Source organism: Vespa mandarinia, chromosome 3 (genome assembly GCF_050613455.1).
Source record: "Vespa mandarinia isolate Hongniang chromosome 3, ASM5061345v1, whole genome shotgun sequence".
Classification (NCBI taxonomy): domain Eukaryota; kingdom Metazoa; phylum Arthropoda; class Insecta; order Hymenoptera; family Vespidae; genus Vespa; species Vespa mandarinia.
Genome location: NC_140812.1, coordinates 10477388 through 10493790, shown reverse-complemented (window position 1 = coordinate 10493790; position 16403 = coordinate 10477388). Strand labels below are relative to the sequence as shown.

The following is a 16403-nucleotide window of genomic DNA, read 5'->3' as shown; positions in this document are numbered from 1 at the left end:
TCTCCTCTTCCTCCTCTCACTCTCACTCGACTCTACCTCCTGTACCGTGCACTTTCGTCGAGTCTGGTTCTCGTCCTACGATACTATCTGTTCCTCGACCATAATAACGCCATTATCCTGAGACCTTGCATTTCCTTCTTGCTTTCTCATGCGTACACTTTCTGCAGTAACACTCGCGATTAATGAACCTTATCTCTAAAGTAGGTAGGTAGGTGGATAGGTATGTTTCATGAAATTGTAATCTCACTCAATTATTAGGAATATAATATATCTCTTCATCAAAATGCAGGTTACTTCCTATTCCTCTATTTTCCTTTATTCCTTGGACCTCTTAAAATTCGACTACTTATCAGCGATGCTAATTCTCAATTTAACAACCACGAGCCAATCGAGTTAAAGTCCCTAGATCGTAATTTCTACTGAAACTCTCTAACTTCCCTCTCCTTTTTCATTGACCACAATATTGATTAAAAAGAATGAGAAAAAGAGAGAGAGAGAGAGAGAGAGAGAGAGAGAAAATGAATCGAATTTAAAGTTAAACTCTCCCTTCGAGAGGCATCTTGCAGGATGAACATGCTGGTGAGCTTCATCGTGGTACTCGAGATATACTAATTGAAGTGGCCCTATAATTTGTAGATTGTGTCCAACTATGAATGTTGAAGAGGTTGAAAAGAAATAGAAAGTACAGCAACGCACGGGACTATTATCTCTCTCTCTCTCTCTCTCTCTCTCTCTCTTTCTCTTTCTCTCTGGTTAAGCTCAACGACGATAAACGCTGATCGATCCGCGGTCCGCTTTGAATTTAGCCGAGTTATCTGACGAGCGTGAGGTATGTGCTCCCCGCCGTTCGATCGTAACATCGGCTCGTTCGCAAGTTCCTCGAGTTCTCCGGGAACGTCCTTCAAACTATGTGTCTAGATATCGGCGTGTACTGTATGCGTCCGACCGAAGAGCATCGAGTCTCTGGCACGTGAACGACCTACGAATTCTTATGAAGGGGAAAGAGAGAGAGAGAGAGAGAGAGAGAGAGAGAGAGAGGGAGATAGGAATACCAAGCAGCATGCCTCATCTCGTCGGCCCTTTTCATTCGCGTAAATTGTTTGCCAGGTCTCTCGCGATTAATAGCCAACCAACGAACGTATCGCTTTTCGAATCTGTATTTTATACCTTCAAGCTGCCATTTTCAACACACGATTTCTCACCGTAGAATGTTCCGACCCTTTAATAATTTTAGGAGAGAGAGAGAGAGAGAGAGAGAAAGAGAGGATGAGGTGGGAAGAAGAGAAAGAGCTTCATTGCATTTTCGAGAACATAAAATCCTTGTAGCAGGCGTAATTTCATACTGTTTCAAGTTAGGGTCGTCGCGTCGTTCGTAAAGTCGTTTACGAATAGTAAATCGGGTCTATTAACGACCAACCCGACGAACGATCGAATTTGAAATGTGTTTGAAAGTGATATTACTGTCGCACGAAACTGATGATAATATTTTCTGACGAACGAATTTGAACTAATCAATGAAATCGTCTGAATTTGTAAAGTGTCACTCTTTTGAATTATCCTCCGAGAGGAAAGTAGAAAGATAGAGAGAAAGAAAGAAAAATCGGTATGTGGTAACTTTTCTGACTATTAAAGATTCTAATAACCAATCCAGATGTACTTAATAACACGCAAGAGCATCGCAGTGGATGACAGTTATGACGGACACGGACCATTGTTCTCCGAAGTGGAGAAGTAATTATCGAAGCTCGATAGCCTCGTTATGAAGCGTGAAGAGAACAGAACACAGGATGATGTCTCTTGCTTCTGTCTCCATCGTCTATACATATATGTATATATATATATATATATTTCAAGTTTGTATGGACAAGGAGAGGGGAAATGATAGGTGAGTACTTGAGAGTCGTTTAGGAGGGTAATGAAAAGACCGCCGTCGGATATGAGGGAGAGTAATTGCACGTACACGCGGGCACTCCCTATCTATTTCTCTATTTCTCTCTCTCTCTCTCTCTCTTTCTTCATATTTCTATACCTGTCTCTTTGCAATTTAGAACTCTATATTTCTTCTTGTCGACAGCTTAAACTTCATGGCGACAACGACAACGACGATAATCTTCTTCAATTTCTTCGTTGAAGCATTTGACATTTTGTAATATGGAGTTTCTTCCTCGTTATTTTACTCCACAATTTTTTTTTTTTTCTATCTCTTTGTCTTACTCTTACATGGGTATACTTTTTGTTAGAATATCCAGAGAGAATAATCGTACGTAATATGTAATATCAGGGAGAACATTTAAGGATTAAAATGAGAAGAGTTTGAACGGTTCGATCGATTGTTCTGCGTGAACGAAAGTTTGAAGAGAAATCATAAGGACAACGAAGACGGAGAAAAAAAGAGAGAGAGAGAGAGAGATAGTAAAAGAAAGAGACTATCGAGATGCAACTCAAGCAATCTCGAATATCATTATTCTCGTTGATTCTGATCGTTGAATCTCGAAAATTCGATATCGTTGGTAACTTTTCGCGACCTTGTCGAAAGTGTTAGGACCAGGTGGATAAAGTTTTCAAATTTCAAAGATCCTATCGAAAATTTGAGATATAAGAAGGAAAGTTTGTAACCGAATCTCTCTGGATCCTTTCACTGTCGTCGTCGTCGTCGTCGACGTCGTCGTCGTCGTCGTCATCATCTTCGACATCGTTCATCGTTTGGATTATCGAAGACGACGAGTTTTTGAGATGTTTACAATAGACGATGGGAAATTTAATATCGACGAGAAAGATTTTCCTCCGATGATGATCGAGGCCATCACATCGTTCACGACAAATAGTCCGTTTCACCGCGAAAACGTTGTAGGATCTTTACGGTGATCGTATTGGCACGCTTCCGAAAAAGAAAAAGAAAAAGAGAGAGGGAGAGAGAAAGGAGGGAAGAGAATGAGAGGGCCATAAAATTCGAACAGATAGATCGAAATCGTACAAAAAGCGAACGTTCGTCGAAATCCCACCGGCCTTACGACCTGATGGACTTTCATAGCTAAACGATAATACCGGTAAAGCGTATCAAGATACGATTTTCTTGGTCAGTACGAAGGGACCGTTACCTAGGCGGCTGCTCTTATACTTTCAAATCGCACGAGTCCGAGAATACGAAATCGAAAGCTTCCCTCCTTTTTCTCTTTCTCTTTTTTTTTTTTTTCTTTTTTTTTCTTTCTTTTGCTTTTTCTCCCCCGTCATTCTCCTTCCATTTCTTTCCTAGTAGATATCTTTAATGTGACTCTCATGGAAAGAAATGGAAAGAGAAGGTACGAGACAAAGGAATACAGAGAGAGAAAGAGAGAAAGAGAGAAAGAGAGAGAGAGAGAGAGTAAATGGTCAGCAAGAATGGCGGCTATATTTCTAGAGCTTCCTTTCAACGAGAGTCCTCTCTCCCTTCTACACAAAGAGTAAGAAAGAAAGAGAGAAAATGATAGAGGGTAACAGCGGGGGAGTTTGGTCAATGCTCGCGAAAATTGGCTTCTAAATCTTGCGGCCGGAATGAGAGCTCCACGAATCCCCCACCACTAGTACTTTTCGACCCTTTCCCTAAGGTCCACCGAACTCTCACCGACAAGGTAAAGGGAATGAGAAACTGCTGGCTCGGTCCGAAACGGATATACCTAGAGAGCACCGAAGGAGCTCGATGTAGAAAGAGGTAAAAAGAGAAGGACTACGGAGATGGGGGTGGAGGTGATGGTGAACCTGGAGGTGGAGGTAGAGCAGAAGGTGGAGCAGGAGGTAAGGCCATTGTCGACGACGACGACGACGACGACGACGACGACGAGGACGAGGACGACGACGTGGGGGCTTACGGACCCCACGAAAATCCGCGAGGCAACTTTGCGGAACGGGCTTCCATAAGTTGCATTCAATGGGACATCGGTATAAAGAGGGAATAAAAAGAAGAGGGGAAGACGCAGGAGTAGTCGCATTGTTGGTGAGACTTCTCCTTCTCTTCTTCTTCTTCTTTTTCTTCTTCCTCCACCTCCTCCTCCTCTTCCTTCTCCTTCACATCTTCTTATTCTACCATCTCTGTCTAAAGACATTATCTTTTCCCTCGCCACAGATCTTTCCTCACTTCATTCGTCAATTCATGTTTCCTTCGCGAAAGAAAGTAAAGCAAATTTTACTTTCTACTTTTATCTCGTCCTAACGAAATAATCTTTTCTTTTTATTTTCTCAATATTTGAGAAATCGTGCCATTTGTCCATTCTTCCTATATACAATCCTTCCATTTTATTTCTTATTAACGATCTTGAAACTATTTCTTCTCGAATATTGAATTAATGAAAATCATTGAAGATGCCAATTAAACGAACGTTCTATTATTTAATTAATGAATTTTAGCAAATTTTCATACGCGATATCAATGTTATCATGTAACCTTACATTAAAAATCTTCTATTAGACCATATTGTACTTTAATAAAGTTTATTCTAATTCCTCTCGTTGTATTCATTTCTATTTCTCTCTCTTTCTCTCTCTCTCTCTCTCTATCTTTCTTTTTGAGACTTAAATTGAAATAAGTTAACGTAGGAACTCGATTGCCTCCTGGCGATTTACCGAGATCGTTACTTTCACAATGTTAGCTACCGGTTGTTACACTTCTCGTTGGTATAATCGTCCGTATCCATCTCGCACGAGTCTCTCGCGCATTCGTTCCCACCTACTTTGCCGTTCTAATTGAGAATTTGCTTTGTAGATTGGAGTCTATTCGAAGCCTTCGAGGCTTCGCTCAGCGCAAAGCGTCAGTTTGATTATAGGCGTAACTACCAATGCCAAGAACGAAATAGCTGGGAGCATACGTTCGTCAAAACGTTTGTGTCTCGAGGTGTAGGTAGAAAAAAAAAATAAAGAGAGAGAGAGAGAGAGAGAGAGAGAGAGAGAGAAAGTCCTTCGACCAAGACAAGTTTACCTTGTCTAAAAAGATAGATCTGATTAATGACATGGCAAAAATATACTCGAGCCATAAAATCTCTTGAGAACAGACGGTAAGCGGTCTCGCATATTTGGAAAGAAATTGAATTTTCATGACCATGTTGCCGTTGTTCTTAGAATCCACGATAATATCTGTACCTTTCATCTTTGGGACAACGACGAATTTGCTTTAAGTATTCCAAGTGCATAGGTGCCGTTATTATCTCTAACGTTATCGTATAGAGAAGCTTTGGGTTTTGAGTGGATGGAGAGATATAGAGAGAAATAGAGAAAGACGAAATGAAATAGATAGAGAGAAAGAGAGAGAGAGAGAGGAACACACGTGCATATCCCACGTGCAGTTCAACTCAGGGACGAACAACGGTTGAGTGCAAATAGTGGAAGGTTGTGTCGGGTGTGGTCCCCTTACTCGAGGAAACGTGATCTTCGTGGCAAACCGGTGTTTACTGAGAAATGGAAGTGGCCCTCCCTGGAGACGATATCTCTTGGATGATCGATGTTCGCGTTAATCTCTCTTTAAGACTCGAAGAAGCACCGATTCCTTCCGGTTATCTTCTAACTATAGTCTACGACTTCCGGTTATACGAGGCGTGAGAAGCGTTTCGAGACAAATATATGTACATATATGTATATATTTATTCATGTACGAGTCCCGTGAAAGGTGCGATAATGAGAAACGATCAGGACCATCGTCCAATCGTTGGGAACATCGAACTTTTAGGATCGTTAAACTTCTCACCTTTATCTCTCTCTCTCTCTCGCTCTCTCTCGCTCTCACTCTTTCTCGTTTCAGGTAAAGATAGTAAAGATAAGAAGGTTCCTTTCTATTGATAAATATGGATAGGATCAGCGAAAATAATACACTCCTTATTAATTTTTATTATTTTTCTTTCTTTTTGTCTCTCTTGATTAGACGGTTATCTCTTAACTTGTTCTTTAACTGCTCGTTAAAATAATACCCAACTTCGCATCCTTCGATTTTATCATCATCCTTACACAATAGAACGATCGAGTTCTATGAAAAGTATTTCATACTTGATTCGCCATCGTTATGATAACAATACCGAACGTGTGCAATAATAATTTTGTTGGGTTTTGTTCGTCTTCGAAGCAATATCAAAGTTACCAATCGATGTTTGGATTGCGATTAAAACATTTTTCATTAGAAACGAACTGTGACGTGGTACCGATAATAGAAAAAGAGTCAAAGAAATAAAGAAATAAAGAGAGACAGAGTGAGAGAGAGAGAGAGAAAGAGAGAAAGAGAAAGATAGAGATAGAGATAAATGCGTGGGTGCAAGATAGTCCAGCGAATGGTGAAGTCGCTTTTCACGGCAGGAAGCTCGCTGTTTGTTGTCTTAGGTCGAGTACGAATGAAACGCGAACGTACCGATGCCGACGGCGTTTTGGAATGCGTTCCTGCGATCCTAAAGAAACATACGAGGCGCCAGCAGTTATGAACGGGTTATGAGAAAACAATAGTTTCCGGATAACGGCTCTGGCACCTGCGACTTCCAATATCGAAACTCGTATCAAACGAGATATCTTGATCTAAAGATTTATCCTCGCTTATTCGGTTAATTACTCATATGTGATTTCGTTTGATCGTTCGATAGTATCGTTCGTCGAATTATTATTATTAAAGGAAAAGAAAGCAAGAAAAAACAAAACAAAAAGAAAAAGAAAGAAACAAATAAAAAACAAAAAAAAAAGAAAACAATTTCCTTTCTCCAACATAGATAAAACGTGATATAATGGAACTATATATATTAGCGCAGAGAAACGAGTTATATGATAATTCGTTCTTTTAGTACATGCAATGTGTATATATCATTGAATGAAAATTAATTACGAAGGTATTACTTGAAACTAAGGGGGAAAGAAAAAAACGGTAAAACTTGATCCTAACCATGGCAAACATTCTTCACGAATCAATACACACACACACACACACATATATATATATATATATATATACACATAAAAACGGGCACACGAATACGACGATTCTAGTCTTTCAGGATATATCTCGTATAAGCTATTGAACGAGGACTAAGGTAAAACAAACTCGTGATGAAACGAAAGCGTAGATCGTGAGAACAAACGATTGAAAATGGTCTTAGGTCAAAGTACTAAAAACAAGCGTCACTCGGAATACCCTCTTCTATTTTGATCGATCGCTAAGTCTCTCTCTCTCTCTCTCTCTCTCTCTCTCTCTTTCTCTATATATCTATTCGATCGTGTCTTTCTTTTCTCGAATGGATAATCGATTACCCAATATCGTCTTTCGCTCGTAAGTCCATCGAACGAACAAACGTACGTACATACGTACGTACGTACGTACGTACGAACGAATGAACGAACGAACGTTGACACAAGGGCTACGACGACTCCAAGAGATAATATTACGCGCTGGGGAGCCTACTAACGTAGTCTCTACGCTCTAAGAGAAAGAAAGAAAAAGGAAGAGAGAGAGAGAGAGAGAGAGAGAGAGAGAGAGAGAAAGAGAGAGAGAAAGAGAATTGCCAGCTGCTAGTGGGCCGGTGCAAGCTTGTTCACGTTTTCTTTCCGTGCCATAAGTCTTTTCCCTTTTCATCCGTCATACATTTTCATCGATTTTCTCTCTTATCTTCAGCATCGTCAGCTTCCTCGTAATCCTCGTTTCAAGATAAACCTAAATGGGAATATGTCTTTTTCGTCGAAATAAATTCCTTTTGTCGGCTCTTCCGTATAAGCGGATTAATATTTTTTCTACGCTCGAAGAGAGAGATAGAGAGAGAAAGATAAATAAATAAAAAACGGTATTTCACATTGATTGATAAGTTATATATATATATTTTTTTATTTATTTATTTATTTATTTATTTATATTTTATCCTTTTATTTATCTCAACTTTCGATTCCCTCGTTACGTATCTTCCTGAATCGGAAGTTTCTTTTTACATACTTTTTTTTCCATCTCCCACGCGAGACGTGCTAATAAATTAATTAGTTTCGCGCTCGGTCTGAGCAAATAATTAAACGGGACGATATTTATTGGATTATCAGGCGGCCAGACCGAATTATCGTATTTCCTTTTTGACGAATATATACGATATATTCGATGATAACGAGAAATAATTTAGATAAATATATACTAACTATCCATGATTCGTGAACATTCGATATTTATGTATGTACTTAAAGATGGAACCGTTAAAAATCTTGAACGTGTTTGAACGATCGAAGAGAAATGAAGAAAATCTTTCGAGTCGTTCTCGTAGATCTAAGCTGTTACTTATGGAGAGATTAATGTCTATCCCGAGGAGGGGCGAGCGGGCGGGCGGGGGAGGGGGGAGTAGGTTGGTAGGGAAGCACCGTTATTCGAAGAACCATTATTAGCCGCTAAGTAACTGCGATATGTTGTAAATTCCATTAAAAGATATGCTTGTTTTATCTCTCTCTCTCTCTCTTTTTTTTTCTTATATAATATATACTTATGTACATGTATTTATGTATGACGAAGATATTCGGAAAAGTAGGACTCGTGGGCAGGTCGACGAGATATACGAAAAGGTTGAAAAGGGGGATATATCTACAGCTGTTGGCGTACCGGCCACCGAGGGCTGCCGTTTTCGTGCTAAGGAAGGATCGAGCTCGAATTACAACACTCGTTACGAACCACTGGTGTCTCGAGTTCCATGGCGCACTTTTAATGAGTTCTCTGCCTCGGTCAATTAGTCCTGAACTCTCCTTCTCTCTCTCTCTCTCTCTCTTTCTCTCTTAGCAACCTCGTAGACCGGAAGATTCAAATCGAACGTTGGAGGACTACGACGACGCCACTAACTATGAGAACCGTAGACTATTTAGCGTTTAAATAGGAGACTACTTGGTATAAACTAATACTGCCACTATAGGGATATCTCTGGTTAACATCTTAATGCCCCACGATCGGATTGTCAAATGTATTAAAACTTTTCCTCAGTTTCCCACGTCGTAAAGTTTGTTACATAGTTACATACGTATATATATATATATATATATATATATATATATATATATATACATAACATGCATATATGTACATATATAAATGGCTTACACGGTTCGTAACGATATTTAGAGAGAACCGAATCGTTTATTTCCTCGACGAGAGAAGTCGCCTTTCAGCTTCGCTAATGCATTCAACAATATTATCTCGTTGCAACTGAGTGCAAGTGTTGCCAGCCATAAAACTGACAAAACACTTGGCGCGATCGGCTATCGGAATTACGAGCGCGTAACGACGATCCCCTATGGAAGGCGGTAGGCAACTTGCGAAAAGTAGAACAACGAAGATATAAAGGTTAACGATCCACAAACGTCAACGATATCGGCTAGAAATCAGAACTCGTGCACCAGTTAATACCTAAAATTTAAAAGGATTTGCCGGCGTAAATCGTGACTCGATCCTTCCAAACGATAAGAACCGGATTCCGTGCTTTCATCGTATTCCTTTGATACGTTACTGTTCTTCTTCATTTTTTCTCTTTCCTTCTCTCTCTCTCTCTCTCTCTCTTTCTCTCTCTTTCTGTCTTTCTTTCTATCACATCTCTTTATCTTTCTTCCCTTTCTCTTTTTGTTACTATTTCTTTGATGTGTGATAAAAAAAAAAGGGAAAGGAAGAAAGGAGAAACATTGGAGAAAAGAATAGAGAAACATTGGAGAGAAAGAGAGAGAGGGAGAGAGAGAAATATCACGAGTTAATCAAAGTGGAAAGAAAATAAAAAAAGAAATAATAGCCCGAACTCGTACTCGGGAATCAAATGACGAATCGAATCTGCATCGTAATGACAGATTGCGCTCTAAATTCGCACAATTAGGATAACGAAGAATGTAACACGTGTCGAGATATTCAGAGGCGTATATAAAGCGAGAACGGGATTATATAAAAGGAAGACCGAGATATTCTGAAGATCTTTATCGCATAACAATGCTGTAACAAGGACCATTAGCTTTTTGCTTTATCGCGTTACGGGCTCCTGCGGTGCCAACGACACGAGGGATCAAATAACTCTCATTAAGACAAACGGCTCGAACGAGCCACTCACGTACTTAGAGATCTACGTAAGTAATTGTATATATGTATGTATCTATCTATCTATGTATATATGTATGTGTGTACATAAAGATTCTCATCGAACGAAGAAGCATTATTCTTCCGTTCTAATTGTGGATTGATGTCTTGTACGATATCAAGTTAAATAACTCCCGTTGTCGATACAATGTCGATTACTTCTTTGTCCGTTCTCCTTAACGAGAGGCCTTCCCTATGTCTGTAATTAAGACCATCCGTTAATCGTGAACGCCACTTTTTTTCCTACGAACATCCTATCCTCCTCATCTTCTTATTCGTATTCTTCTCCTTCTTCGTCTAAGTCTCGACTACTCTACATCTTCATCTTACTCTTTTGCTCGTGATAATGATGCCTCATAACGTCGATCATTACGACACTTCTCTTTCAAGGTAAGGCAAGAAAAGATTTTTCCCGCTCTCTTTATAAGCGTCAAAAAATATCTACTATTATGTTAACAAAAAAATAAAGAGAAAAGAAATGGAAAAGAGAGAGAGAGAGAGAGAGAGAGAGAGAGAGAGAGAGAGAAGAAACGTAAGGAAGGAAAATTTTTTATCTTTCGCTAACATCATTTCTAATTCTCGGCGAACGAGATAAGTATTTAAAACTTAAAGGAACGATCGTAAGTTTACGAGGCATTTACTTACTTACTAGAAACTGTCGTGTGATGGCAATTAGTATACAAACCTTATCTGTCCGTTCTAAACGATCTTCAACATATTTTTCTCTTAACAAAGACTTTTATGAACGTAAGAGTTATCGTGTTTATCGAGGCCATCGTGCGGGTCGTCTCTCGATGGGGTTATCAGAAGACGATAGTTGAGACGAGAGACAGGCAGTGTATAAGAAGAAAGAACGAATGCTATTTCCACTATGCTATGCCGATGAATGGATGTTGCTACTGTTTGAAAGAGTATAAGAGAGAGAGAGAGAGAGAGAGAGAGAGAGAGAGAGAGAGAGAGAGAGAGAGAGAGAAAAGAAAGAAGAAAAAACAAATTTCGGCTTCACGTTAAAATCGACGATTATTAGATCGACTCGGTGTAATGAAAAAAAAAAAAAAAAAGAAAGGAAAGAAAAAAGAACAAGAAAAAAAAGAAGAAAAGGAGAAAAGAAACCAGAAAGAAATAGAAAAAAATCGCACAATAGATATAATAGACTGATCGTTTAATATCAAAATAGTTACTACTACTATTACTATTACTATTATTACTACTACTACTACTATTATACTACTATTCGCGATGAGAATAGAGAGAACTTTCGCCTACAATTAAACTCACCGATTATTATCGATCCGAGGTTACGCAATTGTATTGTGACCGTAACGACACCAATACCGTTGCATCGAGTATCGATCGACGTGTGTGGGAACGAAAACGAACGGCTCGACTTATTCCGATACTGACGTCGGATTACACGCTTACGTTTCGTATTACTCTTCGTCGACGAAAATAGAATCTCAGTTTATATCATTCGTCTTTCACTTTGAATGACTCAAAAGTCGATCTCGAAATTCTTTTTTATTAAAACAAATATCATGGGAGTGGTAAAGATAGAGAGAGAGAGAGAGAGAGAGAGAGAGAAAAGAAGAATAAAAAAAAAAGAGAGATATAGATCAGCTAACAAAATGAGAAACAATTCGGGTACTCGTAGTCATGTAATCGTTTATTGAAAAAAAAAAAAAAGAAAGAAAAAAAAGAAAAAGAAAAAACAACAAAAAGGAAACAATAACAAAAAAAGAAAAAACGAAAAAAAAAAGAAAAAGAAAAAATAGAAAAAATAAAAAAATAGCTCGGGAAAAAAGAAAGATTACAGTAATTTCATTGGAAGAGAAAAATCTAAAAGATCGTCGTTCTCGCGAGGAGCCTTTCGAAAAAAATGATCCACCGCCGGCTGTAGCGATGGACTCTTTCTTTCTCTCTCTCTTTCTCTCTCTCTCTCTCTCTCTCTCTCTCTCTCTCTTTCTCTCGTAGGGTAAAGGACGGAGAGTGGCAAGGGGTAGTACGACTAACGACGTGGCAGGTCGAGTAAATCAGGAGGGAGAGTGACGATAAGTTTTTGCTCGTTACAACCGGCCTGGGAAGCTCATTACGTTCGTTCTTCCCCCTCTCCTCCCTCTGTCTGACTCAACTCGGAATGGTTGGTTGCTGGCCATGGACCATGAGGGAAGCGAGAGATAGACGGAGAAGAACGAGTGAAAGAGAGAGGGTGAAGGGAGTAGTCAGGCTTCGACCTTTCCGTTCCGCGAGCAACCGCATTGTCCGCCTATGTGAAAGGGAAAAAGTTTTGGACAGCTTCTCGTTTGAAAACAGAGCAACCACGAAGCTATCCTGTGGCTTTCTACGAAACTATCTTCTCTCTCTCTCTCTCTTTCTCTCTCTCTCTCTCTCTCTCTCTCTCTCTCTTTATCTTTTCCCTATCTCTCATTCGTACAACTCTGGGAAAACTATAATTAAATGGATCAAATTAAGAGAAAAGTATAGGATAATGCAAAATGGTAATCCATTTTTCCACGATACTTCAATGTTCGTGAGAATTCAACGATGAATTTAACCGTGATGATGAGAGTGCTTTGAGGGAAGTGGGATGGGTCGCGTGGTGGGGAAGGGGGAGGGGGAGGAAGGTAGGAAGAGAGAGAGCGTTTTCTTGTTCCAAGATGAGTTCCGTGAGAAAACGTCGATGAAAGGGCGAAGGGCAAGTACGAAAATGCACAAAAAAAAAAAAAAAAAAAGTACATTCGTTAAAGTTTCTCTCGTATTAATATGTAGCTAATAAAATCAGGAAGTGTTTAATAATCGCGATAAGAGCTATAGATCGATTTATTCTTCCTTATTCTCGACATAAATCGAAAATTATAAAAGGAGAAGAGAATGAATCGACGCATTATAGGTCGACAACGTAGATCCGCGTATGTGAGACTAATTGGATCTATCCGCTTTAAGGTAAACAGCACACCATCGGCACGATCCCCCTAACGATTAGGGAAGCAATCGAATGGAAACATTCCGCGCCTATTCTGCGGTACGCTTCGGTGTTACGTTTTTGTGCCCAGTGGCTATAACGCCGCGTGTTGCGTTGCGGAATCCTATCCGATCGCGATCGGTCACGCGTAGATACTCATCGTGATGTTGCATCGTGCACCGTTGGCTAACGTTAACACTGTTAACGGTCTTCGACCGCAAAAGAAGATGTTTGCGCGTCGATACGCTCGATACATCGAAATCAGGCGAACAGCTGGTAGATGGGTACCATTAGTTAAAATTGGTAACGAGAAGGAAAAAAGAAAAAGAAGAAAGAAAAAATAAATAAATAAAAGGAAAAAATAAAATGTGAAAAAAGAAGAAGAAGAAGAAAAACAAAAAAAAAGTAAATTCGTAAAACGTGATAATAAAAATCTCGATCAGGCCCATCGATCTTCTTTGAAAATGGTATTCGATCGATCGTCAAGTAATGTAGCTCGTTCATTTTCAAGAGCAAACGGTACATTAAAATCGTTTAGTAGAGGACTATACTTTGGTTAGTTTGATGGTACGAGCGAAATATCGGGAACGAAAAGAGCGCAAGGCCGTTAAGTCGGCAGAATTATCGGGCGTTAGTAACGTCGGTGAACATGCTGCTGCTGCTGTTGCTGCTGCTGCTGCTGTTGCTGTTACTGCTCCTGCTACTACCAGCAGTCTCTGGTAGGCTCTGGGAAAAAGGGTCGAGAAAATAAATTTCACGGGGACACCGAACTTTCTCATTTGAGCTTGGATCCACGGCGGACGCTCTTTTAACGCTTCTTCTCCTTCTTCTGCTTCTGCTTCTGCTTCTACTTCTGCTTCTGCTTCTTCTTGAAAAGCAACCAACCGGAGTCGTCTTCTTCGTCCAATTACGTGGCCAAAACCAGTTTGCGGAAGGGCTGAGAGATTCTAATAGCCAAGGAACGAAGCGTACGCCGGCAAACGTTCCAAGACTAATGACGCTAATTTAGATGCGATACGCAAAATATCGTTTGCAAGTGCGACCCATGAGTACCCAGCAATGAGGCTCGTTCCGCGGGATAAATCCTAAGGGAAGTAAGTGCGTTTAAAATTGCGTTTGCTTCTCTTCTACGATTGCGATATCTCCGATCAAAAATCTGCGGATTTTAAAACGTTCTAATTAAGGAATGTTAGTTTTCTCGTATAAACGTAGGAAATTTATGAGATAGACATATTATTAACTCGTCGATAACGTAATCTCGACACTTCGTTTCTTTTCTTTTTTTCTTTTTTTTTTCTTCTTTCTTCTTTCATTTTTCTTTTTCTTTTCTTTTCTGTTCTTTTCTTTTTGAACGGCCGTAACTCGTACAACTATGACGTTTAAAGGATTATCGATATTCCTATTGATATAATCGATACGCGGAGTCGAACCATTTGGCATTGGCTCTTTCTATTGGCCTTAAAAACATACGCATCTATATATAATAAATAAGTTGGGAAAAAAATTTCTCTTTTTTTTTTTCTCTCTTCTTCTTTTTTTTCTTTTCTCTTTTTTCTTTTCTCCTTTTTCTCCAGGCATCTCGTATCGAGCGCTGACGGACGAGCTTCTCCGAGATAACACTTTAACCCCATACGTGGAATCTGAAAAAGGGCACCGTAGATAAAACTAAAAGCGTTAGATATTTCGCGGAACGGAGTAGCATTTTTCATCGACGAGAATAAACCAGTAAAGAAAAGTCGGCGAGCTTCGTGGAAAACGTTTCGCGTCGTTAACGCTTTTTAATTTTGACGAAGCTTAACGACAAGTGGAAATAAAGTAAGGTGGAAATAATGGGTGGGTGGGTGGAGAGGGGATGGCGGAGGGGGAGGGGGAAGAGAACTCCTAGGTATGCCGTTGTACTTCTTATTCACACGCTATTTCACAGGCATCTTCGTAGCTTCTTCGCTTCTTCGTCGTTTTTTCGTTCATTCGCTCGCTCAAGAGAGAAAGAGAGAGAGAGAGAGAAAGAGAGAGAGAGAGAGAGAGAGAGAGAGAAAAGAAAGAGAGAGAGAGAGGTAACACTCGTACAAAACCGCGCTGGTACAAAAACATTTCGAGCTAATAAAATATATTTACGTCGTCGTGTCACGCTCACGAGCGAGCGCCCACACTAAAATAATTCTTCTGGTACGTTGACCTTTCCACGGGCCAACGGAGACCGAGCGCCACATAATGTTCTCCTCGTAACGTTCAGACGTCTCGAATAATGCGAGCAAAACCCGTTTTTGATCCTTTGTTCGGTCTCGAGTCAATTAGTCTCGTAAAATGTCCTGGCATTTTGGTAATTCACCTCGCTCGATTCGCGAGGTCTATCCAATTCCGTAAAGCGTATCGATATTTCCCAGTGTTTCTTTTTCGTCGATTACCAATTCCCCTCCTTCGTCCCGTTCCACCGTCCTCCATCTATCATATCGTTAAAGCAAATTAAGTTTCAGATATTCGTTATGAATTTTATGCATGTATCAGTTTACATTTCTATACATACATACGTAATTTCGATCGAATCCACACCGTTACTCTTAATTATTCACTTATACGATTAACATATAAATATACAATTTTACAAATACTTATAATCGTAATAAAGCATCTAAATCTATATGGATATATATATATATATAATTATTATAATTAATATAGGAATAATAATTAATCTGTAAAATATCCCTCGTCTCTAATTAGTTAGACAACATACCTTCGTCCTACCTCAATGAAGAGTTCCGCTCGACTGACAAAAGTCCATTGAATAGTAAACAGAATATAAACCGTATGTATGTACTCACGTATCTCGTACGACCTATCTCAAGTTCACCTACATACAAAACAATGAGTAATAGCTATATATATATATACTATCACAAGAAACAAATGTTTACAATGAACAAAGCCTAACATACATATATCTCAATGAAATTTCTTTAATCGTGTTTATCACGCGAGAAGCCACGAATCGTTACTTTTAATTACGTCGCGGGTTTCGTTCATGGAGAATCCTTATTAGCATTCTCTCTCTCTCTCTCTCTCTCTCTCTCTCTCTCTCTTTTTCGAGATAAGGCGGTTAATAATTACAGGCTAACCCGGTCGAGAAACGACGCCGGTGTGGAGATGCTCGGCGAGATGCCAGGCGTCTCTTTCAACCTTATCTTCTCTCTCTCTCTCTCTCTCTCTCTCTCTCTTTCTCTTCCTCTCTCCCTCACTTTCATGTTTCCTAGGATTTATAATCCACTTGGCGGGTGATTACCCGTTTTCGCTCTTTCCATGATCGGGAGATTAGGGAGTAGTAAGTTTTAGCGGCCCAAAATGTAAGACGAAAAGCGAGAATGAAGAAACTGGCGTCTC

The 16403-nt window shown here is 39.7% G+C and overlaps 1 long non-coding RNA gene across 1 annotated transcript; it reads right to left on the bottom strand.

Annotated features, from left to right (window-relative positions):
* Positions 1–14584: 14584 nt before the first annotated feature.
* Positions 14585–15787, bottom strand: LOC118445023 (uncharacterized). Its single transcript, XR_004839126.2, has 3 exons — positions 15760–15787; positions 15141–15467; positions 14585–14665 (listed from the first exon to the last, which is right to left on the bottom strand). It is a non-coding gene; the product is annotated as an uncharacterized LOC118445023 (long non-coding RNA).
* Positions 15788–16403: the final 616 nt, after the last annotated feature.